Here is a 27,054-nt window from a genome sequence, read left to right as displayed (position 1 = left end):
TATATTTCTCACTTTATTTTTAGGTAGACCACCTGAAAGGGTTTTAGAATGTTCCTTTTTTGCTGCTAATAGTAACAAATAAAGGTGGTCATTGATAAATTGGATACACAAAAGCCATTTTTATTTTAGTTGGATTCACTTTAGTTATGTGGACTGGCCTAAGTTGGAAAACTGAAGTTAATCATATCTTCACAATAAAGAGGGATTTATGTATGTAATAGTGTGGTTAATTTCTGGAATGTCAAAATGCCATATCATATTTATACATGAGTGAATAAATATAAATGGGTAGGGTTATAATATCTTTTTGTTTACAACTGAAGGTATTAAAAGACCACCATTAAATTACAGAACCTACTTTTCCGTATACAATGACTTGCTTTCAATCTTACATATACAAAAACACTTCACAAAGGATAAAGCAACACTCATGCGTATACACCCCCACTCAAATATATGCTGTTAAAATTCAGATGGTTAGCCTGGCTGGTGTGGCCCAGTGGTTGAGCATTGACCTAGGAACCAGGAAGTCATGGTTCAATTCCCGGTCAGAGCACATGCCCAGTTTGTGGGCTTCATCCCCAGTAGGGGGCATACAGGAGGCAACCAATCAATGATGTTTCTATCTCTCTCTCTCCCTTCCTCACTGAAATCAATAAAAATACATTTAAAAAAATTATGATGGTTAAATAATTCCATACTTGAATTTTGGAATCGAGGTTAGCAAGTTCTTTTCCCAATTTAAAATTAGAAAGAATTTCAAAGACTTTTCACTTCATTTTTCACTTAACATGGATGAAACCATTTGGATAATTGGTTATTTCTCTAGAAATAACAAACATTAAAATTCCTAATAAAATGGTTATAATAAATCAATTATTGGAGTAAAAAAAAAAGCATGACATTTTCTACCTTGCTTTGACACTTATTAGTTGAATGAAGTTCAACATTAAATAAATTATTTGGATGTGTCCTACAATCACTTTGATGCTATATTTATAAAACACCAATATTTGTTTAAGTATTTCACTTAATTTGCAAGTTTGCCTCAACTAGTTTCATGGTGATCTAAATGGCTATTGCTCTTCATTTTCTCTGACTGTGATGGAGGAAGGGAAAGAGTTAGGTCACATGACTCAACCACATAATGCTGTTCTTAAAAAGACTAGTGCAGGAAAGGCAACCTATTTTGACTTTTGTGATGGTGATAACATGAAGTTTCTATGACCTCTTTTGTCTTCTGGTGACACTTTGCAGCTCTATTTCTAATAATGATTGATGGTATACCACATGAACTGAAAAAATCACCTTAAAACATCTTGCTCTAAAATGCATGAAAGAAGAAATAGAACTTTTATATTTTAGATAATTTTATAAGTAGAATAACCCTTAACGTTGCACAGAATTCTGCATCATATTTAACAAAGAAAGCCTTCAGACACTAAATTTAATCTTCTTAAATATCTTTATCATCTAAATTATCCTCATAATAATCCTCTTTTTTTTGTAGCAAGTCTAGTGAAATTGTGCATGAAATAGATACACTTTATTATGAGATTTACCTGTAAACATTGAGCCAAAAGAAAACAAACTAGATTTTTGAGCTGTTGGTATTAAACTAATCTCCCAAATTCAACAGTGTGAAAATATAATTTATTTTTCTTAAAGTATTTTATTTCAGGTTCAGGAAATAAAATGAAAATGGAGAAAATAGCTTTACTCTTTCTTTTGGGGTGTGGGTTAAATAAGGGCCCATGACAGGGATGCTGTTTGTTTTTCACAAAAGTTGTTTGTGATTTCAGGTACTCTTGGGAAATCTCTTGATCAGATTCACATCTGTTCCTGTCAAAGTGGGTGCTAAGATACCGGTCACCCAGCAACCATGTCCAAGAGGGAATTGGGCCGATAATAACTTCAAAAAGGAATGACAGATGCTAGATTAGGATGAAAGACAAAACGCATGAAAAATGAGCTTGTTAGAGTAAAAAAATTGTTCAAGCACCTTTATGCAAATTAAATGAATATTGAATATTTACATGCAGTAATTTCTACTTTTTCATTTGATTGAAAAGAATAGAATAGTGCATTGAAACTCACAAATATGACTACTATCTTTTGTACTAACCAACATACAAAGCCAAATCTCATTTAAAAAAATCAGATTAGCCACCTGGGTTCTTATATCTCTACTAAGTATGTTACAATGTTTTTCTTATAACAGTGGTACTCTTTGGGGCAAGTTGGCTTATCTAATTTTTTCATAAACAGTCTAGTGTGAACTAAGATTATTTTAGATGAATATAAATGCATTTCTTGAGAAAGCATTTTAAAAGTAACCTTATCCTATTGTCCTTGAAATTGGTTAATGTACATTAATAAAAGATCACTCAAGATGAGTTCACACCAAAGGCACAGGCTTCTCATTGACTGGTTAAATAACAATGCATTAAAGTAAAGCAGGGTGGCATATCTGAAATGAAAAGTAGACAGAAAGATCTCTTCAAAATTTAAGATGCTTTTGGATACACTGCTAGTTTTTCTATTGAATAGTTCACATACTAATCAGAATTTAGAAGGGCCTGATAAAATGTAGTGATTGAGAGAGGTTTCTGAGTCTTGGTTTAGCAGTGTCTAATGTGGTCACGTAGAGAAATTGATTTTCCTCAGAAATTAATTAATTTTTCATATCGCCCTAAGCTGCAGTTAAAAAGAGTGCATACTTGTCTGTTTTCTTCCAGAAATATTGCCTAATCATATTAATACCATTGCCCCAAGGATGAAAAGATAATTGTACAAATGCATTTGGAAATATGTATCACTGAGTATTTATGATTAAATTATGCAAATGACCCAGCTCTCATCCTTTCCAGACCCAGATTGTCTAATTAGGATTGATATGCTGAATGGATGTTCCAGAATTTGAATACAAGCATGTCCAAAGAGCAGAAAATTGGAAATGACAAGGCTGCAACCCAAAGAAAAGTGTCTTTCCTTTCTAGACTTTGTTAATGTGCTGTTAGCAGTTGAGGGGTTTTCCCTCCCTTTGGCTATTTTGTGACTCATATGTCCTTATTAGAAACAAGTATGCAAAATGAATTGAACTTTAGCAAATAGCATTTCATTTCTATTTGGTGCTTATTTAGAAATAATAATCCCCTGGGCATTCAAAAGAACATCACTATTAAGTTGCTTCAAACAATGTAAACTTACCCTTAATTGACTTAAAAGAAAAAACTTCCTCAGAGTTAGTATTGTAGCTTTATTTCAAAGCTAGCTCTCCAAACTTAATGCCATAGCAATGCAGTATTTTAAAAAGAATCTGCTTCTTGAATCTGCAGTGCATTCATTTATTCATTCATTCATTTACTCAAATGCCCACCTCCTTATATTTGGAGAAAACTGTTTAAGCAACAATTTTGATTAGGAAAAAAAAAGCAGCACTTTAAATGTAACAATGTTTGAGTTTTAGGTTCTCAGCAGGCTTTCTCCCTCACTGATTGCACTCATTCATCTTAGATGGAGGGGTGGTGGTGAGGAGCTAGGAAGGGACTGAACTGTCAGGACTCCAGCCTTTGTTAAGCAGCGGGTAGTCACTGCCTCTGAACTCCCTGGCTCCTGCTTTCCATCTGCAGGATGATGGATTGCTATGTTTAATACGTTTCAGCTTTTGTCTGTCATAGTGTGGACAGACAGTACTATCAGTGGTTTCAACAGTGATTAGGGAACCATTTCAAACCACTCCTATTGGCCAGACAGCTTCCAGGAATGTCTGGTGAAACATACTCATTGGCACTCCGGCCATGTACATGTGTAGTTTAACTACACGTTGTACACTCAATGTTTAAACCAATGCAAAAGCCCACTGGGAGTTTTGCTAGACTATATATTCTTTTTAGGACAAAATTACATGAGACAACATTCTAAGAACATTTTGGGTCTCAAACTAAAATAGGCATCCCCAGAGGTCCCAAGTGAAGATAAATGTGTATTCTTTAAAGAGTAACAGCATGTGCTTACTGGCAGGATTGTATTCCACATATTATGATGTAAGTTGTTGCTATACTCTTCAACACTGAGCCGTTTAGCGGCATTGGGAGGCTAGAATGTGAGGACTCTGTTAAAGCAATAAGACATGACAGGGCATGTGCCATGCTGGGATTTGCTGAGCTGTGGGGGCTTTGTGGTTCACAAGTCCAAAAAGTGAATGATTTCAGCAACCCAAAAACCACTAACTACCAGCTCAATATTTTCCCTGGAGTGTCTCATTCTATTTATAAAACTGGTGCAAAGAAAATACAATGAACTAAAAGGAAAGATTCTTTTAAGCTATTAATAATATAGGCAAAGTTTTATTTGGAAAATTAGATTTACATATAAATAAACTTAATTTTATTAATTCTATTAGTATATTGTACCAAATGTAATATACGTTATAACTTAAATTTTAAAATGTACTATAAACACGGAGTTTTAACTTTCTTAACAGGTAATTATCAAAATACTAATTCAGCCAAAGTTTTGAAGCAAAAATATAAATCAGAAGAAGCTACTTGCATTAATAGGGAAGATTAAATACAAAGTTTAGTTAACAGCAAAAAGCTCATAAGAATAAGAGCTCTAGATCCCAGATTTTATTTTTCCTTGTTGATATGGTTCTTACACTGCAAAATTTTCAGCTAAGATCTTTTCAGTAAAGGTTCCTTGTTTTAAATATGTTATTACAAATATACAAACACACACATCACAGCAATACATTCTCTTGTAAATATACAAGTAAACACACATTGTATTTCTTTTGAACCAGTTCAGTCGTTAAACTTGTTGGCGGTTTGACACTGCTGATTTAGTAATAAGGACAGGTGGTGCTGTGCCTCCTGGGAGAGTTATAAAAACATTCATATATTTTGCAGATTATCTTGTTCTTTGTTATATTTTAAGGCTTGTCTTACTGAAATAATGCTCAGCTTAAAAATTGTGTATTCATTCAGCATATTGTAAAGGAATCATTTTTCAGAGTAAATCAAAGGTATAGCTCGCAGTATACTTCTGAACAGAAATTACATAACTGGGCTTAATTAATCTGGACTTTTAATCAAAGCTATTCATAATTTATATAGCACATGTAGGGTGAAATAATGCACTACCCCCTCAACATTTTTGTACGCATAATCATTCTAATGTGCGCTTGTCAAATCTTTAGTTGTAGAATATTGCATACTCATTTATTGCCTCCATAGTGTGGGTGGGGTACAGGCAGGGAAGTGGCCGAAGGATAAGGAAGGGGGGGGTAGCAATTAGCAGGCAGCATTCCCTGAAGTTACTGAGAAGTGTGGAATTTCTATAAAGTCAAGGGGAAATGTATGGCTGAGACCATTAGAGTTAAGGTTCCTGGCTTTGAGCTCTCAGGAGCAGATTAAATGGAAGGAAGAGGAGGTATTGAGTGAATATTCTAAAGTAGAACTATTGCATGGATTGACCAGACCTTAGCCTGTTACATTTCTTCCCTTAACTATTAATGCATTTTAAGTAGTTAATTGACAGTAGAAACTTAGGATAAAGAACCTGGCTGAAAGATAGACCTTAAAAATAGGAAAGGAGTGCTTATACTATATAAATGGTGTAGATATTTCCCCCGATAGTATAGAAAGTACAAGTGTTTGCCCATAAGTATGTTTAGGGTGTTCAGAATTGGATCTTTTGTAACATTGGGAGTGTAAGTGTGTGTGAGTGTGAGCACATGCATCCATTTATACACTGTAGGTTGCCAACTCTTGTTATACACATTGTTGTTCGTATGTTTAAACACCATAATTACAAAGTAATACAAGTCATTCGTCTTACTGTGGTTAAATAAAGAAAAAAATATGTGCTAGAAACTAAATGAGCGATCTTACTGTCTGGAAATGTTTCAGAGTGAAGGAATAGTAAAATCCCCTTTAACCTACCCCATCCATCTCTAGCCACAGTGTGAGTGCACTGGCTTCCACATGTGTGCATAGCACCTCTAGTCTTAGTGTCTGGCTATTCCTGTTTGGTACATCCATAGACAGGGGGAAATAAGGAGTCAGGTCAGAAGGTTCATCTTCTTATTTCTCAGTAGCTTCCTATAATGATTCCTCCTCTAATGAGGTGAATTACTACTGCTTGAAAAAAAAAGAGAGAGAGAGAGAAAAGGGTTTTGGCCATCTTAGCTAATAAATCACATTGACTGCATGGTTGATCAAATCAATTGTGCATAAATCAGTGCCTTGAAGAGTCTTAAACCAAGATTCTACCGAAGACCAATCGATCCATCAGCTTGTTGAAAGGCATGGTCTCTTGCCCATAGCAAACTGAACAGGAGCCCACAATGTTGAGATTGTTAATATGCTGTCAGATGTTGAAATGAATGTTTTCAGATCTCAGAGGCATGGCTGTGATGAGTAAAGCAGTTGTGACTGTGTTGAGTCAACCGATATATTTTTGTCTTCTCTGAATCACTATTGTTAGGTTAGCAAGAAAATTTAATTCTCAATACATATACGAAAACTGAATTTTGAAATCTTTATCCACAAGTGTAATTTTTGGGAATTGTTTCTCACAAAAATATCATTAACTTATTTCAAAAAGAAATTGGCATGACTATCCATGAGAAGTATTTCGTTACTACGGTGGCTGTAGATTTGAGATTTGCTAATCTTTAGATGATTTGGAGTCATGAGAACAATCAGGAAATTTGATTTCTAGTTTTGACTATATTACTTACTAGCTGAGGGATGTTGGATTAGTCAATTGGAACCTCCATATTCTCAAATGTAAAATGGGGATAATACAGATAACTTTTCTATTTATTTAAAAAGAAGGTTGTGAGGATAGGAATGTGATAATAGTTATTTGAAAGCACGTCAGAAATGGTAAGGTCCTTTCCAAAAGTTATCTGTTTAGAATTCCCAATTACTTTTAAAAATTGAGATATAATCTACATATAACATTATGTAAGTTTAAGGTGTACAATTATATACTTCAAAGTTGCTAAGAAACTACATCTTAAATGGTCTTGCTCAATTATGCTTTCAAACTCCTTTTACCAGAGCAGCATACGAAAACATAAAGAAAATCTATTTTGGTTCTTGCTATCACTTTTTTGTCTTCTTTCTAAAGAAATAACACTGAAATCATGACAATTAAAAGAAGTATTTGTGAATTTCTGTAAAATTATGTACTTTTATAAATACAATATTTATTAAAATTTTTATTTGTATTATCTTTAAAAATATTATGAATAACAGATTAACATGATCAAATATTTGAAAAGTAGGACAGGACAAAATATAGCCATAGCATATGCAAAGGAAATATTTTATTTTGGGGAGAATGTCATTAAATATCTATAGTAACTACTATGCAATTCTCTATGAAAGCAGAAGATTTTATAGAAGTTTAAATCAGGTATTGAATCTTTGATTTCCTTTTAAGTTGGCTAGAACATTTTATTATGGTAAAGTCTCTAAGGGTCTTCTTAAACTAAATACATAATTTATAAATATTCCCTACCAAGTATCTCAAAATCCCCAAAATAATTATTTTCTGTAGTCTCCTGTTTTGAAAATAAATTTAGGATCGGCATTCAAGCATCTTAACATAAAATTTGTTGTCTGCCAAATATTTTTTGAACTCATCAATATAATATAATGTTCCCTCTTTCAGAATACTATTGTTCTGCCATTGTCTGTTGATTTATGACAATGTCTTGACATTTTTGTAAGTTATGAAACACACATTGTTTCTCCCTTGTTATATTGTGAAATTTAGTAGGTTGTTGAAATTGGATCTGATTGATTTTCTCTTTGGCATTTGTCTACAAAAGCATCTCATGTCTGAAATTCACCAGAGGAGGGGAAATCCAGGTGGATTTCCTTTGTTGCATTTTCCTTTATGTATCTGAAGTTTTGAAATATCTATGACCTGCTGTTAACAGTTTTAACTGTAACTATCGAGATGCTTGCTGATAGAAGATGGTCTGGCTATTTTTTGAGCTCATCAATTAATTTTAAAACTGGAATGAATTTAATTTCTGTTGATTAATATTACTTCCCTGAGATTATTATAGAGTATTATCTTGTATCTATTCTCATTAAAACCAAAACTATCAAGTACTTTTTGGCACATAGTAGGCACTCATTTTAAGTATAATTGATTCATAACAATTTGTATATTATAGAATTACATTAATATTCTTATGAGGTTCTTAATTTAAGAGCATTTTGGTTATGACCAAGAAATTAAAACATTAATAGAAATACATGTTTTAGATTTTTATGTAGAAATAAAAGTACATTTGATATTAGTGCTTAAGTATAATATAAGCTGTCTTTAATTCCTGAATGTATCCTATGTTTTTGTAGTAGTTTAATATTTAAACTTTGTGGATGTTCATGCACCTATAATTTTGTAAGATTGAGATTTTATGTCTATTTCAATTATTATTAAGGTTTATCTATCCAATTAATTATGAAAGGCCACCAAATATATAATTTTTGAAGAACCTAAGATTTTTAATTGAGTAGACAGAACAAAAATAATAGTATATACATTTGCAGTTAAAAACATCACCAATAATAAGAATTATAGCTACTAATATTAGTGATTTTTATTAGCTAGAGTTAAGTATCTTCAAATGTTATATCTTTAACTCCCTATAATACTCATAAGAGGTAGGTTCTACCTGTTTTTAAAGCAGATAAGGGCACTGAGAATCACAGCAGTTAATTAACTTGCCCATAGTTACACAGCTAGTACATGGCAACTGAAGGGAATTGAAGATTATAAATTGCTTGGAAATAATAATACAAATGTCTTAAAATATATAAGATGTATTTGTGCATTCTGTGTCTATAGCAATTTAGTAGTTTTATGGGAAAACTTCAATAATAGTTATAGTTCTAAAATTTTTAGAAACATTTTTACATAAAAGATATAGAGCAAGCTAATTATAAGTTATTTCTTTATAGGAAATACAGAAGTGGCATTAAATTTTATATCCATTAGCTCTGTAGATTAATTTTTATTGGCTCTTTAATTCCGTGATAGCAGCCTAATTGTATGTCCCTCCAAGTACAAAAGTATATTCTCTCACTGCCTTTTTTATTCCTTAAATCTTGTCTCAGTGTATTTTTAAAAAAACTTAAATTTATCATTGTTGAAGGAACTCTTACCACACAATAAACCATACAGCTAAGGTCGAATTTTTGCTCATAAGATAAAATTTGAAATAATTGCAGTGTTACTTTATTAAACATTCATATCTTTAGATCAATGTTTATTGTTGGGAAGAAAGTCATTTATAAGTGTTATAATCTATTGGAATTCCTGCCTTCTCTTAGAATCTAATTTACCTTCCATGCCTGTTTTACAGTTCCACCTGAATAGTATTGTCAGAGTAAGCCACTCCTATTACTGAGAAGTTAACATTCCTAATTAATAAAAAAATGTTATTTTTAAAAGCTTGAAAACCATTTATATGGGTGTATAACTGGAATTTAAACATTATTTGTAGAGTAGATAAAGCCTTCTATAGGCAGAGTTTGTAACAAAAACTTCCTAGTTTTTGTACTGTGAAGTAGCCTTGGAAAATTCTGGGTGGGATCTGTTTTCCTTCACATGTTCTTGGAATAAGCTTCATTATCTCACTCAATTACCCACCAGGTAGTTTGCCATTCTTTTTGATGTCTTTAGATCTTTTCTTTCTAATTTCTTTTTTCACAGCAGAAACGGTACTTTGATATTTTGGCGTCTTCATACTCCATAGGAAGAACTTGTTGTTTATCAGATCGGCACATTTCTGTGATGTGCAAGTTCCTTGGTAGGGTAGGTGCATCTCTTTTTTCATTCGGGTTTATTCACTTTAATCAAGTGTGGGAAACGAAGTTTGTTTCACCAGGTAATTATTATGTGGGGAAAGCGATGGAACTCTTGTTCCAGGACATCTGCATTTAAGGTAAGAAGTTAACTGTGGTAGAGCTAAATATTTCTTTGCTTTTCTGTTCATGTTTAGTGTCTCATCAAAGTCTTAGGTAAGCGATAGTTTGCATAAATCAGAAACTAAAGGGTATCATTTTGTACTAATTAAGAAAAGAAGTAGAGGGTTTCTATATAATATGTATCAGTGAGTTCTGTTTCTTAAATGGCAGTTTGCTGAATGGCGTCTACATGTTGAAAAAGTGGGAAGTGCCTTGGCATTACTAAAGTTTTATGCCGATTCATAATTGAGCCTATCAGTGGGCTCATGGCAGCGCGTTTCCATGGACTCTCTTAGGCGCCTGGCCAGGGTGGTTGGAACTATTTACTCACAACCTGTGTCATTTCAAACTAACAATATTATGTGAAGGGACGTACATTATTAAGGAAACCTCAGTATTTCTACTTTGGAATGATAATTTGAAGTACACCAGAATCATTCAGGTTTAAGTTCTCATGCTCTTGGGAGTCTCGGAACATTACTTCTTCCTTTGTGATGCTCATGCTGAGATTCAGGCGAGGGCCTCTTCCATGGACAAATGAGGATGCACTGAAGGGAACAGCACTGTTTCAGTTCCTCTGGAGACCGCTGTTTGGAAGATCTGGCGTTGTCCTTCTTTCCTCCATTGAAATTTGATTCTTTGCATTCATGACTTCCTGAGGGCAACAGTTGGACTTGTTTTGCAAATAGTGTGCTCATTTAAGAGCTTGTAAGAAATAAATGTTCCAGGTTTAAGCAATGGGCTGAGCTTACTGTAACCTTCACTTTAAACATATCTTTCTAAATGGCCTTCACACAATGCATGGTCCATGCGCATTTTCGTTGTTTCAGCATACTACTGCACCAAAGAGCACTGCAATTGGGTTTTGGTGCGTAGTATATTTGAACTGAACTTTTACCTACACTTGTATATGGCTAATAACCAAGAAAAGCTTTTTGAGGAAGTGTGAATTTCATTGCCATGTGAAAAATTTGGAATTTAGAGTATTGTTTTTTAAAATAGAATCGAGTCCTAGAAGCATCATTGCTTTACTTTAAATCACTTTCAGGTAATATAGAGCAGTTAAAAAGGAGTCACACATGCCTTTCATAATGTAGAGGTTTCAATATTGGAATGATAGAAGCACTCCTAGCCCACTAACTGTGAAACGTTATTGAAAATTAAGATGCCTCTAAATGAGCTGTGTCTCACATGAGCACTGACCTTGCTGTTCTACCAAGACACCCAGAAGTCTTTAACAAGTCAGAGAATATAGATAGATAGCTTCTGCTTGGGAAATCATTTTTCAGCTTGTTATAAATCATGGTAAGTAAATTGTAGGAGAAATATTTCAAAATTTTAATTTGGATATTAGGTATTTAGTTGTCTCCTGTTTTATTTGTTCTGTTCTATTCTTTTTTAAAAAATATATTTTATTGATTTTTTACAGAGAAGAAGGGAGAGAGATAGAGAGTTAGAAACATCGATGAGAGAGAAACATCAATCAGCTGCCTCCTGCACACTCCCTACTGGGGATGTGCCCGCAACCAAGGTGCATGCCTTTGACTGGAATTGAACCTGGGACCCTTCAGTCTGCAGGCCGAAGCTCTATCCACTGAGCCAAACCGGCCAGGGCTGTTCTGTTCTATTCTTCTCTCCACTAACATTTCCCTATAATTCTTTAGTTCTTTACCATCTTATTTTAAACTCTCCTTGCAATTCCTCCACTCCTAACTTTACTCAGATATCAGTGTCCATTACAAAATGTGCACTATAGAATGAGCTTTCCTATTCTTTTATCAGTGTAATTTGTGTGTGTGTACTTATGGTATATCAGGCAGTATGTTGAGTATATTTGTAATCTGATTTAATCCTCACAATAGTTCCATTTCCATTTTACAAAGGAGGATACTGAGTTACAGAGAAGTTAAACAAATCGTCCAAGGCAAGAGGTGATACATGAGGAGGTTAGCCTGGGGATCCCAAATCCAAATTCTACACTCCTAACTCCTACGCTGTACCACTACTATTTAACTACTGCCCTGGACTCTTATCCTAAGGAGAGATGCACAAACCCACTTGAGCGTCAGTTTTCTCACTTGACAGTCAGGAGGCTAACACCTAACCAACAAGAGGAGGATTTAAGGGCAGGAGATTGAAAAATTAAAGTTAAATGATGTTGAAATAACAAACTACATAGAGGTTAGTAGGAATTCAGTCCACGTCCTTTGCCATTTCCCTGTTCTCCAGGTCACATTTGGGAAAGAGAAGTAAAAGTAGTACTGACAGTCCGTCACGGTGCCCAGTGTCCTGGCCCAGTCTACAGTGGCCGTAGAAAGCTGTATATTGTTTCCCTATTCCTAGACCATCCAGTCCTACTCAGCAGCAATACCTGTTTGGCTCTAATGTCACAAACAGATGTGTTTGTTTCAATGAGACAAACACCATCAAAAGCAGACTTCAGGCTGGCAGCTGTGACTCAATTTACTTTTCAGCTACATTTCACAGCTTGTTCATGGTGAGAAGTGTTTCTATTCAACTGTCCTTCCCGTGGACTAAGGAAAATGAGCAGACCCTGGTGCTGACCAAGAGCTTAAACTTTTGGGTTTTGCTAGAGATAAAATTAAATAAGGAATTGCTTCCTCGGTAGCAAACCAGGAGAGTTATGCTTTTAACTTTCTATTTTGAGTCGCTGTACCATACATGTGAATATTAAGTTATTCTATTAATGCTGTCAGAAATCTGGGAGGAAAATATACATAATAGGCAAGTTCAGAAGACAACAAATAAAGAAATAAATGGTTCAATATTTACAACCCTTTTCTAGCTAAAATCTTGTGGTGGTTTCATGCCATTCACATATTTTGGGTTTTAGAAAATATTATGGCTATCTGACAAATGAAGACCTTCCTTATGAAAATTACCCCTATAGGCTTCTAAAACATACTGTGCAATACTTCCTTGGGTGTGTAAAACAATTTTACACGTGCTCTTTATCATTTTAAGACAAAGAAAAGCAATAAAGTCTTCCTTCAAGTCCATAAATCATATCTCTCTTGAAATTCAAGCTTAAAGACATGCACATGAAAAAAATTAAAATCAAATTTATCTGTTCAGATAGTGGTGTGGCCTTTAGAACTTTACTGTGTTCTTTTTACGTTTTATTCCCTTGCTCTGTTTTCATTTTATCATTTACTTCATCTTTTATTTTGCCTTTTGCATCTTTCATTGTTTTTTTTTAATCCTAATTTTGTAGTTTTAGCAAGTTAATGATTTTAAGGGTTCTGAAATTACAACTAAATAAGCAGACATATATGTGCAAACGCCCAAGATGATCATTTTTTTAAAGGCCCATGCTATTTTCCTGGGATTTTAGGTTGGCCTGGCTGGAATTTGGGATGTACCTATTAAGCAGGGGTGAGAGAATGAGCTGCAAATATAGACAATGGCAAGCCCAAAAAGAACCCTATGTGACATGATTAAGGAATTTGAACATAACATGTAGATGATGAAAAAAATAACTGGAAAATATTTTTCTATTGGAAGATTCTTAATTGGAGCAATGATATGATTGGATTTGTGTTTTGAATAGGTAATTGTGACCCTCTTGAGAGTGAATTACTAACATTTTAAATAGAGACTTTATTAATCCAATATGAAATAACTAAGACTTTAGTTTAAGGCAGCAGTAATGGGGATTGAGTGACACAAGACAAGCAATGAAACAAAACAGAGGAGAAATTAACTTACAGTTTGGGGTGGGGTGGGGGAGTGAGCTGAGAGTAACTTTGTAGTGTTTCATGAGCACTGTTGTCAGTCCTAAGACCACAGGGAGAAAGTCCAGTGAATATAAGTAATTCCATTTTGAAGGCTTTGAGTTCCAGATGCAACGGATGTCAGAAACACATATTTGGGATTCAAAGGACAGGAGCCAGAGATTTTGAAGAAATTTTGAGGAGAGAGTTAGAGCTGTGGGTTGTGGCCATAAAATCATAAACGGGATTTCCAGAAAGATTTGACAGTTACTCTATGAATTCAGAAAGTTTTAATAATTTCTCTATGCTAAAAACACTGCTTTAGTGTCTTCTAGTTTCAAAGAACTTTTTGAAAACCACATATCAATTTTTCCAAGAAAAATATTCTTAATTCACAGAGGTGAAATATTATCTTCCCATTATGAATTATTCAAAGTGAAATGGAAGTCAAAGATAGAGACTCGCAGGGAGCAGGTTTCCTAGGTTGCTGAGTCATGACTGCGACTCTGAGAAATACCTTTATTGTGTTTGATTCTAAGCTTGTGATAATAACTGGTGTCAAAAGATGAGAACATTCTGCACTGGAATTTAAAAAAAATACCTTTGATTAAAAATGAAAGCTCTGTTAACAGAGTTCACCTTAAACTCTCAGCTGACCTTTTAGCAGGAAAGCTGCTGTAAACCTCACAGGTAGGCTCCATCCACGGGAGGCAGCAGCAGATTCAGTGAGTTGATGGGCTGACCTTTGGTGATTTGATCCAGTACTAGAAGGTCGGACAAGTGTTAAGGACTGTGCTTTAAAAATCAACATTAACAATTAGCGATAGCAAATGAATAGCATGATACTATTTAAAAAGTAAGAGATTGATATAATGCAAATTAATCTCAACATTAACAAATTAAATTTCCTTCAGAATTAGTTTTTAACTCCATATTCTCAGACCAGATGGCTTGTAAACAATAACGCACTTTGGTTTTGGTGACATGATTTTTTCAAAGAATTTGTCTAACCTTAGATATTCTACCTAATTCTTAGACTCTGTTTAAGAGAAAGACTTTTTCTTCACTAAATTGGTGAGTTTTTGTATGCACAAATGTCTTTGTTAAATAAGATAACATAATTATAATAAAAAACAACCTAGAGCGCTATTACAAACCAATTAATTACAGAATAGCGCATTGTTCTGAGTGAACTTTTTGCTAAGATTCCTCCATTAATGTGACTTCAATATTACTCAAAAATTATGTATTACACAACAAATTTCCCCTGCAAACTTTAAAATATCTACCCATGCATTATCAATAAAAAATTATCCACTCATAATAAGAATCTATTATGAGTCTATTGTATCTGTTTAATTAAATGCCATGTCATCATGAGTTTGGAGTTTAAGTTCTTCTAGCCTTTTGTAGGTAGGCATTTCTAAGACTTTTCATACTGGTATGTCTGCCTTATTTCTTTCCTCTCACAAGGTCACTATTGATTTGATTGAAGAGGAAATATAAGCAATGTTAACTTAATTTCTGTTTGTGTGTTTAGTTCATTTTATGGTTTACCGTGGTGACCATTTATACTTTATATCTATCTGAGAGAAAGCAGCGATAACTGGAAATAGTAATTACCCAAATTTTCAGCTTAGCTGTCTGTCACATGCTCACCATTTAATTTCAGCAGAAAGTTAAAAAACGTATTTTAGAAATGTTACTTGACAAATAAATAAAAAACTTAATGTGAATAAATATAGGATATCTTTATCACTGTAGTTGGTGAAATCCAATAGCTGTCTCATAGTAGGTCTATCTAAAAGTGTTCAAGGAAAAAAGTACATATTTTCATATGTGTAAAGTTACTGAATGTGTAGAGAATTAATGCAAAAAAATCACTTATGAGGAAGTATATTTAGTAAACCTTAAATTTGCTACTAGAGAATGTACATATTCATTTTATCTTTAATTTTTTATTTTCACATTAATACTCTCCTCTAAATGCTCAACAGAATTCAAATAATGTGTTTATGTGTGTGTGCATAAAGTGTTGAAAAACTATCATTCATCTGTTAATTCTATGCATATTTGTTACAAACTTTATAGGTGGCAGGCATTCTTCTAGGTACTTTAAATATACCAGTGAATATAAAAGACAAGATCCCTGCCTTTGTGGGGCTTATATTCTTGAGGTCATGGTTGGGGGCAGACAGATGGACAATAAATAATAAGCATAATAAATAAGCAAATTACAAAATATAAAAAGTAGATCTAGGTGAGGAAAGCTTGGAGTGTGGGTAGTGGGACCATTGAGCTTTTAAATAAAGTGGTCAGAATAGGCCTCATTGAGAAAATGACAGTTGAGTCAATATTTGAAAGAGATGTGAAGTGCTCAAAGGCATTTTAACAAAACTTATTATTTCTCTTTGCATTTTCTCTGGCTTTGATTTCCAACTTAGTAAACGAGGGAAGCGTGGATCAGAGGTAGTGCAATAAGGCTTTTCATTATATACAAGTAGGGAAAGATTAAAAATTTATCTGCAGTTCTAAGGTATAAGAGCACATTATACTACAGATAAAAATTAGGTTTTTAAAATCTTGTTTCTACCACTTGCTAGCTCTGTGATCTTAGTCAGGTTCTTTAAAGTCTAGCAGCTTCATCTTGCTCATATATTAAGGTGGGATGATAATATTTGTCATATATTAAATAAAATTATGCATATTAAGCATATCAGTGCCCAAGATAAATTATTCAAAAATTTTTTTTTTTGGTTTTAGAGATAGAAGAAGGGAGAGGGAGAAAGAAAGAGAAAAACACTGATGTGGATTGGCAGCCTCCTGTACACACACCAAGTAGGGATTGAACCCAGAGCCTGGGCCTGTGCCCTGACTGGGAATTGAACCAGTAACCTTTCCATGCATGAGACAACATCCAACCGACTGAGCCACACCTGACAGGGCCCAAGATAAATTCTGTATTTAAAGATTCTGTCCTTATTTGAAGTTTAATAGAAATATTTTAATTATTCAAGTTGGTAAATAGACTGCAGTTATTACTATTCACTTACTTCTGTATGAAGGGATATAAATGTCCTCAATACCATAGAATATTTCCAAGTCTAGGTGATTTTTTAAAGGTAGTAAAATATTAGAAAGCCAATCTTATGCTTTAAACTTCTTTATGGTGACATTTCCTTTACTAATTGATTGGCTTCTATCACCTCTTCCCTCATTCCTAAGGGGCCTAGGAAGGGCAACCATAAAAAATATTGGCCGAATTGGAACACTCCAGCGGTTCTCAACCTGTGGGTCGCCTTTCACAGGGGTTGCCTAAATACGACCCTTTCACAGGGGTCGCCTAAATACATCCTGCATATCAGATATTTACATTACAATTCATAACAGTAGCAAAATTACAGTTATGGTTGGGGGTCACCACAACATGAGGAACTGTATTAAAGGGTCGCGGCATTAGGAAGGTCTAGAGAAGTGTTACAGAAGTAGTATTAATAATTATGTTGGGACAACTGGTGAAAACAAGGACTGACCCAGGAAAACAGAATACAATGCATAGGTCTATAGGGCAGCCTTTTTAAATCAATAAAGGTTCTAGCCAGTAGCCTAGGGATGAGTAGTTTTTAAAAAGTATGAGATAATTGTTACCTCAGGGATAATTTGAGTAGTCAAAACAAAGTACCTTACTTGGAGGCAGGCCAGGAGAGCAGAATTCCTACTCTTGTTTTTCTATTTTCATTTTAATAAGGGTTATGAAGTTTCTCATGAATTCCAGTTGTTACAAAATTGATTAAAAGTTCATTTTAATTCAGACTTCTTTGTAAGACATCACATTTTTTGTTGTTTACTTCTTTGGTTATTTGTGCTCCATTTCTTGTATTTCTGTATATCTCAGCAATGAAGGCCTTTATTCTCCTTGGCAAGAGCTAGGTATCTCATTCATGAAGTGTGTATAGGCAAGTTTATTTTCAGATACCTGCCTTTGGTTGGTTTTGGTCCTACTATGACCATAGGAGCCAACATTCCCAAAGTTTTTGCCATAGTCTTCACCAGCAAATATGTTGGAAGAATAATGGCTTTTGGTAGAAAGTTGAGGCAAAACAGAAAAGTTTGTTGCAGACTTGCTTTTTCTGTCTTGTGCTCTGTCTGGCTAGCAAATTCCTGGACAGAGTCTCAACACTAAATTCCTCCATGATGAATGGACAACCAGGGGATGGGGCAAAGGGAAGAATAGAAAAAGCAGAGTTAAAAGACACAATGGTGGCATTTTCGGAATGCTAACTAATACCTTGGTATTCATCTTCCAAAATTATGCTGCTTCTCTGATTCTCAAATCAAGAATGTGTGCAGCATTATTTCTATAACCTCATTGAGTATCATTCCCAGTACCATACTAGAGTCACAATTTTTGACAAAACAAAACAAAACAAGACAAATCAACTTTAATGGTGCATCAAAAATCCTATGTCTTTATGGCTGATGTAATGTGTGCACAGTTTTCCTCTGTGTCTGATAGCAGTGTCTGTCTGTGTTTTGCATTCAGATCTTGCTATCCACACAAACATCATGCAGCCAGAGAGTAAGTTGGGATCATAGTACTGGTCTAGTGTTGTCTCACTGGACATAATTTACCACTGGCCAGCCTCCAAATTCCCACACAGAACTTTGGGGATAGAGATACTGTATAGCTTTTGGAAATTTAACCTAAGTTATCTATAATAACTCACTGCATTTTTTTAAATTAAAAAAAATCCTATGTCTTTGAAATGCTAATATGGCTACATCCTTTATTAAGTGAGAGTGGGTCAAATACAGGCGAGAGGGTGGTGTGGTGAGCTATAAAAAATGTGGAATTACTTGCTGAATTCTTCGAGTTCTGACTTCATTCTTGGGACTACTTTATGTTATATAGGTAGTGATTCCAGAAATGATGTCCCATTATAGTATCTTTAGACATCCTCTTGGGCACAATAGCTCTAGATAGCGGAGATGCTGTAGATATTCGGGGTCTTTGAGGCTACTTTACTTCACTGGTTTGTTATGTGATATCCTTGCCTCATCCATTTTGCCTCTAATCACGTTTCCCATTTCTGTTGTGTGCTTCGCCCATAACCCCAGTTTTATATCATAACACTTGCTGTATCAGCACCCGTTCTCTTTCCAGTGCTCAGTTTTAAACAGCCTCATTATGAAAAATATAGTACTTAAAAACATGGCAAAAATGTATATTACTTTAGCACAAGATAAAGAGATTCTTGAGAAATGCAATGACTGCTGAACTAACTTTATCCTAAGGGGCATTTCACTATTTTAATTGATTTTTTTTCCTGCCCATTTTATTAAAAGAGTCCTTGGAGAAGGTAAATGGTAGATTGCTTCTGGAAACAAAGGAACACTTAACTTATTTGTTATTACTACCAATATGTCCATACTTTCGTGAAGTTAAACATTTTCGCATCATTTTAAAATAGCTTATAATGATGAACAAAATGATGAGGACCTGTTAGCTCTAATTCTAACAAGGAGCTACTTGATTTTAAATATCAAGTGCTAGTTGGGAAAATTAACGTTAAGTTTTACTGATCTATGGCAGCTTTGTGCCAAGAATAGGCATTACAATTTATTGTATCTAATGCAATTACTATTAAACTATTTTCTTATTTTAGATTCTGAAGGCCATACCCAGACAAAATAGTATGGCACTATATAAAGGTCTTCAGATGGGGCCTCCCAGTGTTTTAAATTACACAAACATAGAGGACTGAATAGTCTTATAAATCTCAGCTCAAAGGCTTATAAAGCCCACAGGCTCTGTTGCCAGAGTCCAGCACTGGTGTGGGCTCTGGGTTGTAATGTTCATACAAATTCAGATCTAGTTAAGTTTAAACACTCACCCCTTCCTGAAATTTGGCTACTGTAAAAAAAAGTCATGATGTTACATGATAAGTTTGGAAATCATAGTTTTAGTCTATTAACATTGCTGTTTTCCAGTATTCCACTTTAAGTGATGGAATGTACAAAATAGGTTTATGGACATTTTCAAATAAGATTCAGTTTACACTTGTTTTCTTCTCATATGTAGAAGGTAAACCTTGGGTCTTTGTCATCTAAACTTGGGAAGACAAAGTACAATGTGTGAAGGTATGAAGTCTTCACGTGCCTCTCAAAGTAATGCAGCTCTGTGTTTGGGTGAAAGTAATCCATATGCAGTAACCATATAACCCAGAATTTAGCATCTCCAGGGCCCTTGGTACAGGCACCTCTCAGTTGAGCGCCTCCAATCTTTCTGGCCCAAGGGATGCAAATGGATCCAATGGTCTGGGATTCTTTTGCATCAATGTTGGCTCTTCCCGAGAAAATATTTGCTCTGCTTGTATGTAGCCTTCAAGAGCGTATCCTCAATTAGACCCAAGGAAGGAACATTCTGAAGAGGGGACAACTCTATTAATTTCTTTTTGAAGCCACATGGACTTCACTGTCTCAAAAAAAAATTAGATTTTTTTTCTCAATTGTCCTCTCTCAATAAATAAACAAATAAAGAAAGAAATAAAAGCCAAGAAAAATAAAAATTTGAAAACATTCATTTCTTCCTTCTTTAGGAGATATTTAAGTATAAAAACTAACTCATCCAATGTAACCTTTTTTAATTTAATCAAATACAATTAAAATGAGAATAGCCCTGACTGGGCGGCTCAGTGGGTTAGAGCACTGTCTCCTACCAAAAGGTTTTGAGTTTGATTCCTGGTCAAGGCACATACCTAGGCTTTGTTTGGATCTCTGGTCCTGGCATGTACAGGAGACAACTGATTGATGTTTCTCGCTCACATTGATATTTTTCTCTCTTTCTCTCTCCCTTTTTTTGTCTCTAAAAATCAATAAAAACATATTCTGAGGTCAGGATAAAAAATAAATAAGAAATAAATGGGAGAACAAACTGAATCAATTGAACCCAACAAGTTGGATTCCATGCTTTCTCTACTATTTTTGTATTTAATTAGTGGAAAGTAATTTGAGAACCTAAGTTAATCAAGATCTATCATTTGAACACGCTTCTCTCCTATCATAACATAAAAAATTAGCTAGTTCTTAATCTTGATTTTTAAATATCATTTGTTATTTGGCAAAACTAAATATAAATTTTATTCATCTACCATGGCTTTTTGATGATTGGATAGCAAACTTATTTTTTATCAGAAATTACTATTAAAACATTTTCTTAGTTTAACTTTTCCCCCTATTTCCCACATTAAAGAAATATAGCAAAGCACACATTTTTTTTACATTTATATAAACCCCAGGCATTTTAGCTAATACTTACTTTTGACAATATCTAATATGTTGGAGTCAAATTATTTTACCATTGGGAACAATACTCCCATTTAAAAAATGAATTGCCGCCTTATTGTTTGTATTTAGCAACAGCAGTGTTATATGTTCAGAAGAAATAAATATCCCCTCCTTTTGTCAATAAGAGATTCACTTCATTTATTTCTATTTAGTTGTCTTCTTTTTGTCAGGATTTAGACTAATGAGAAAATCTCAGAAAGATTCTTTACTGTCTAAACATCAAGCACACAAATGCTTCTCAATAGAAATAACACAAGAAATTCGTTCAAAGACAATACATAGCCTGAGAAATTCTTGTGTGCTGACAGCTCTCCAACAGTGTTGTCACAGCAGGAAGACATCAGTTGAAGAAACAGATAGTGACCTCAAAAAAAGTCTGGTCAGCAGTGTGGACAGGGTTTCACAAGATTATAAATCACCCCAGGGTCGCTGTGTTCCCACCATAAAGAGAGCATGGTCGTTTTATTGTAATCTAATAAGAGATGGGAGCAAAGGACAGCTCCAGTGTGTGTTTGCAAAGAAAAATTCTTGATTACAGTTTCAAAACTATACAGTTTCTCTGCTATTGAAGTGCAGATTATAGGGGTTAAGGCCATGTTAGGATTGGATTACCTTTTATAGCTTTATGTTATCCTCCAGTTCATGAATCAGAAAGTACTTAAATTAAACTGAACATTTGGGAGTAATCCTGGTATGTGGCCTGGTGGTAGAAAATTAATCATGATTTGGTGATAGATTATTAAGCCTTTCATTTGAAGGAGGTCTTTCACAGAACAGTAAAGTAACTCTCTGGTGGGAATATCTATATATTACTATGGAAAAGAAAACTCTCTATATAACAAGTTATGTTAAGATTGGTTCAGGAGGCAATGATTTAATGAAAGAAAACATGCATCTACATTAAAATGCATATAGAAGATGTAAACATTCAGTCTGGAAGGAATTATTAGCAGATTTTAGAGTTTCTTACTTTTTTTTTACAATACTAACTTGTGTTTGTTTCTATGTTTATATACTGTATAACTAAAGTGAAATAGTTGCTAAATATTTCGAATTACCTATTTTGACATGAGAAAGGCTAACAGTTCCATCTTTAAAATACTCAGAAATCAGAAAATTGCTCTCAGTAGATTAAGGCTTACTCAGGCAGTGGTAGCCAAAATTTTGAAGTAAAACTCTAGCTTTGATGACATTTTAAAATGATACATACCTCTTAATTTGCCCTAGCAGCACTATATATGCTGGTGAAAAGGTTTTAACTTTGTCATTTTATCATTTGTACTTAAGCTCCTTCAACACTCTTTGCTCTACATACATTTGTGGGACCATAATCAGATGTCCTACCATTTAAATGGATTTTACTCCCTAACTTATCACCTTTACTTTGTCAGTTTGTTCCTCTGAAGCCATGCTGACATCTAGAGATAAGTCCTATCAGTCATAGGCTACTGACTGAATTTTGATTGTGAGAAGCCATCGCTTAGAGCAGAGAAAAACAGAGTGAGGTGTATTGCTCGGGGTATATTTTATGTTAGGGTTCCAAAACCCAGAGGTAAATAAGATGGAGCTTGCAGCGCTTCCTTTTTTATTTGGCGGAAGATGGGCTTTGCAGGCTGCTTTCCTCGTCTCTTCCCTTTTCCCGTTTGGAGTCCCAGACCCCGTGGTTTTGCTCTCATTTACTTTCTTGAGCAAAGACGAATGTGAAAGGGAATACTGACTCTCGGAGGATATTAGACCGGTCGGTTAAACATAGTGGTCTTTAATTCATCTCCGTTTATTTTCCAGTTGTCGATTTCTCTTTGTTTCTTCCTCATTTATATATGCTTAAGTAGGTGAGGAGGCAGATTTCCACTGTCTCTCTTTGCCTAATACTTTCTCCAGTGCTCCTCAAAGTGCTACTCCATGAACTGGAAACTGGAAATGATCAATATCCAGGCAGGTTCAATTCCCTTTTGAATACAAAAAACACCACTTTTGCGACATTCACAGCCTCTATTGGCTTAAAGAACAAACGCTCTGAATGTCTTGCAAATTCAAGCTGAAAAGAGTAAACAGGACAATATAGGAACCAAGTTCTTATTCTGACTCTGCTAACTCACTGTTTCCCATTGACTGCCACAAGAACTTTGTATTTAGAAATAAGATGTATTTCATCTCAATTTCTCAGACCTCTTCTCAATCTGTAAATTTGAAGATGAATTTTTAATTCTTAACAAAAATGTAAATGAATATACCCACTAAAAATATATGGTGATTTTAGGAGAGTAAGCTATTTTGATGCCCTATATGTAAAAGGCATATCATCGATCATTTGTAGTAGAAAAGCTCTCTGTTTCTACTCTCTCCCTTGGTAAAGCTTACCAATTAATTCACAGCAAGTGTCATCTAACACTGGGCTTTCTCATACAACTAAGACTTGCATATAACCATCTGTTTTGCATATGTATTTGTTCTCGGTAATCTTTATTACTAGATGGTCTCTATAGAAAGTGCATAAGTGCAAACGCCAACATGTATTTTTGTTAGTGGCCCTGAATAGACTGGTTAAGGTAGAAAAACAAACGTACTTACTTTGATTTATCACTTGTGACATTAGCATGTACCGTACTGCTCTCCAGGAAACAAAATGGTTGCACCTGAGGACAGTGATATAAACACTACTTTGATTATTTGAAACAAACCATTAGGCTTTGATGAAAGAACTGTTACCATGGTGGATCCTATACTGGGGCAGAGTGCTTGGATATAATGGATGAGCAGTCTGCAATTACTTGTTCAGAATTTAAAGAAGCCAAGCTTAGTTTTTAGCAGGAAACAGATATATAAATCAAACTGAATTTTATATGAATCCCTATGGTAGAAGTTTTACAGCTAATACATGTGTTGCTGCAGTAGTTTCTTATTGGTAAAATCAAATTAATTCAAATTAGATAAACTTATTCTAATGTCAAATGAATTTTTTTTAAATTGTCTAAAATCATTCTATTCCATCTTTCAAGAGGAATTTCCTAAATGGAATTTTATTAATTTACATCTACATACTAAATTATCTTTTGTTTTATTTATATTTTTAAATGCACACGCATACAGGAACACACACAAAACCAAGCCTAATTGTGAATTAAATACCCTTTTATTGTATATAATTTGTAGAGATATGTAAAATATAATCCCAGTTAACCAACCACTAAAATTCTCATGGTAAGGAAATTTTATTTAAAAAGCATACGTTAAGCTAAAATATTTAAATTCCCTACTTTTTAAACTTTTTTACCTTGGTCCATTAGTGTGGCTTGGATGTCATCGTAGAGCATTTTATGCAGTCTTGAAAAGAGAACACCTGACCTTCAGGGGACAGGATTTAAGTAAATTTATGTGGAAGGAGAGCGTATGGACAACAAAAGAGGCAAGAGCAGATAGTAGATACAAGCACATCAGCAGTAGCTTTATTGAGTGGAGGGTAAGAACCCAGAGGTGAGCCTAAAAGACAGTAAGTAGCAGGCCTTACTGGAGAACCCAGGAAACGTGAGGGAGAGTGAACTACTCACAGATCAGCTACTTGGAGAGAGGGATCATCACACTGAAAAAAGGAAGGGCAAAACCACAGGAGGACCATATAATGAAGAAAAACCCAACCGTTTTCCCAATGATGCCATGAGCCTGCCCTGAAATCCTATAACCTATCTCTGTGAAGAGTATTTTCAGTAGTGTGTCTATTCAAATGAGTTGCTTTGTAGATACACATTACATTTCTGCTACTGTTTTATGGTAAATATGTTTTTATGCTACAAACGATGGTTTCTAGTTCTAACAGTATACAATTTTAAAACATATTTAAAAGCATGATTTAGTGGAGGGGTCCACATTTCATTTGGAGCTCGAGGGAACAGGTACAAGAAGCTTCATTGATCAAGGAGGGCATGTGGGTCTCACAGAGGTTACAGAACTTGCTTTAGGTCAAGGGCAGTCAGCTGCAGAGAGAGAAGCAGAACCCAGATCTTATCTCTGGGTCCAGTGCCTTTCCGTTAGCCTGTAATGCAGCTTTCCACTTTTGAAAGATTGTGGTTTCCCGATTCAGAGGGGTAAGTCTTCATCAGAAGAGTTTAGCACAGAAAACAATGCAAGAAATGTTCCTATTCCCAGTGTATTTCTATCTTCTTTATGTACAAATGTTGCTGACAGAGGAGAGGAAGGATTCTGTTTTGTGGCCTTAAAGGTAACCACCTTGTGTTGCAGTTATTGTCACGCATTTACATCATCTATGTGGCGGAACCTATTCTTTACTACGCTAATCAAAAGCTATCAGAAGGATTATAAATTTACAAATAAATTCAGGTGACTATTAAATGATTTTATGAGGTTAATGACACTGTTCTTTTTTTTTTAACTGTTGACCACACAATGCAATTGCTCTAAAATTCAGTTGCTAGTTAAAAAAAAAAAAGAATCAGCGATAATTACCTTGAAGAAGGATTTGCTATTTAGTTTTTGCCTTAAAACTAGGAAACCCAAATCAGATATATATTTATGACTGTTTTTCCCTATTCTCTTACTACTTGAATTGGCATGCATAGTCTGAAGTTTTACTATCAGTGACATAAATTAAATTGTAAATGTTAAAAGGGCACTGTTCAATTGGAGGTGAATCCAGTGTTTTTATAAACTTAATAATGATCGTCCTATCAATGACCTTATTCTTCTGTAGTACACTGACAGTCCTTTGATGCAGTTATCACTCCTTGCTCTCGGCTTGTTCTTTGCGCCTGCTGGCACTTCTGCTATTATGGAATCATTTCCTGGTTGAGTGGATGTTTTCTCAAGTTTGGAACTTAGTACACAACCCAAGGATGCCTTACCAATTAATTTGCACGTTTATTTTGTTTTTAGCCAGCTTGGTATTGAAGGCTATATTCTCTAAATTAATGAAGCCCATATTGTACTGATTAGGTTCAGGTTCCTGAAGACAATGTCTTATAACAGGAGGTGATCTAGTTAGTGAGCTATGAGCCAGGAGGCTCCAAATCCAGCCTACATCCCCGAGACCACGATTATAACACGACTTCCTTAGATGCTGCTAAATTGGAGCTATCTGAATTGCATTTAGAAAAACATAAAGTGGATTTGTGCTCTGGAGTTTGGAATCTAAGGCTGCACCAACATTTTTCTCTTCTACACTATTTCTTTTCAACCAAAAATCATTTCAAGTTGAGATTATAATTGTGAGCCTGGCATAGTAGGACCCATTATCATGATGGTTCCTTCTCTTGGGTGTTCTTAATCACTGTCCTAGTGGAGTTTAACTGCCACATGGAAACTCTCTACAGATTTAATTGTAAAGCATTCAGAAACTTTAGGTTCAGGGTTTCTGAGGCTCCTTGCTTCAACCTAGAGTTAGTGAGAATCCAACAAACATTACGTGAGTGCCTTCTTGGTCAGGTATTCTCCTAGCTGTGGGAGATAAAATAGTAAACAAAGCACCAGATTCTGTCCTTAAGGATCTACTAACTAATATAGACATGTAATCATGTAGGTAAAATTAAATTTATTAAATTCACTTTTATGTGTGTGGGTACACATATATAATAAGCATGATTATATATAATAAACAAGATTTTATTTTTAACAACTTTATTGAGGTCTAATTAATAGAAAAAAACTACACATATTTAATGTATACAATTTGGTATAAAGTTCAGTTGTACAAAGTGAATATTTCTTAGAGATATGCTGTACAACATATACCCTATTATTACTTAAATTTGTTAAGATAATATATCTCACATTAAGCGTCCTTTAACATATTTTATATGCTCCTGGATGAGGGAACAGCATGTGGGCTCATGGGACAGCATGAGCACAGGATTGCAGATAGTTTGTATAGTCTACACACCTGCAAACATTTTGCATTTAGAGGAGAAGGAGAAAATTCTTGAAAGGTGGGAAAGGTCCAGATTAAAGAAAGGTTTTTGTGTGTG

At 34.6% G+C, this 27,054-nt stretch overlaps 1 protein-coding gene, 1 non-coding gene and 1 pseudogene across 2 annotated transcripts in view; all 3 read left to right on the top strand.

The window, feature by feature from the left end:
• The window catches only part of DACH1 (dachshund family transcription factor 1), a gene marked incomplete at its 5' end in the record, with an annotated part of 423,490 nt that overhangs the window by 10,454 nt on the left and 385,982 nt on the right, over nucleotides 1-27,054 (top strand). The window lies entirely within an intron of this gene.
• Nucleotides 1-27,054, top strand: part of LOC102424323 — a 60,719-nt pseudogene that overhangs the window by 8,515 nt on the left and 25,150 nt on the right.
• On the top strand, nucleotides 18,211-18,395 carry LOC111827508. The gene has a single exon (XR_002831109.1). It is a non-coding gene; the product is annotated as a small nucleolar RNA SNORA23 (small nucleolar RNA).

This window comes from Myotis lucifugus, unplaced genomic scaffold (assembly GCF_000147115.1).
Source record: "Myotis lucifugus unplaced genomic scaffold, Myoluc2.0 scaffold_177, whole genome shotgun sequence".
In the NCBI taxonomy this organism is placed as follows: domain Eukaryota; kingdom Metazoa; phylum Chordata; class Mammalia; order Chiroptera; family Vespertilionidae; genus Myotis; species Myotis lucifugus.
Note: the sequence above shows the minus strand (reverse complement) of the source record. Positions and strands in the feature narration are given on the sequence as shown.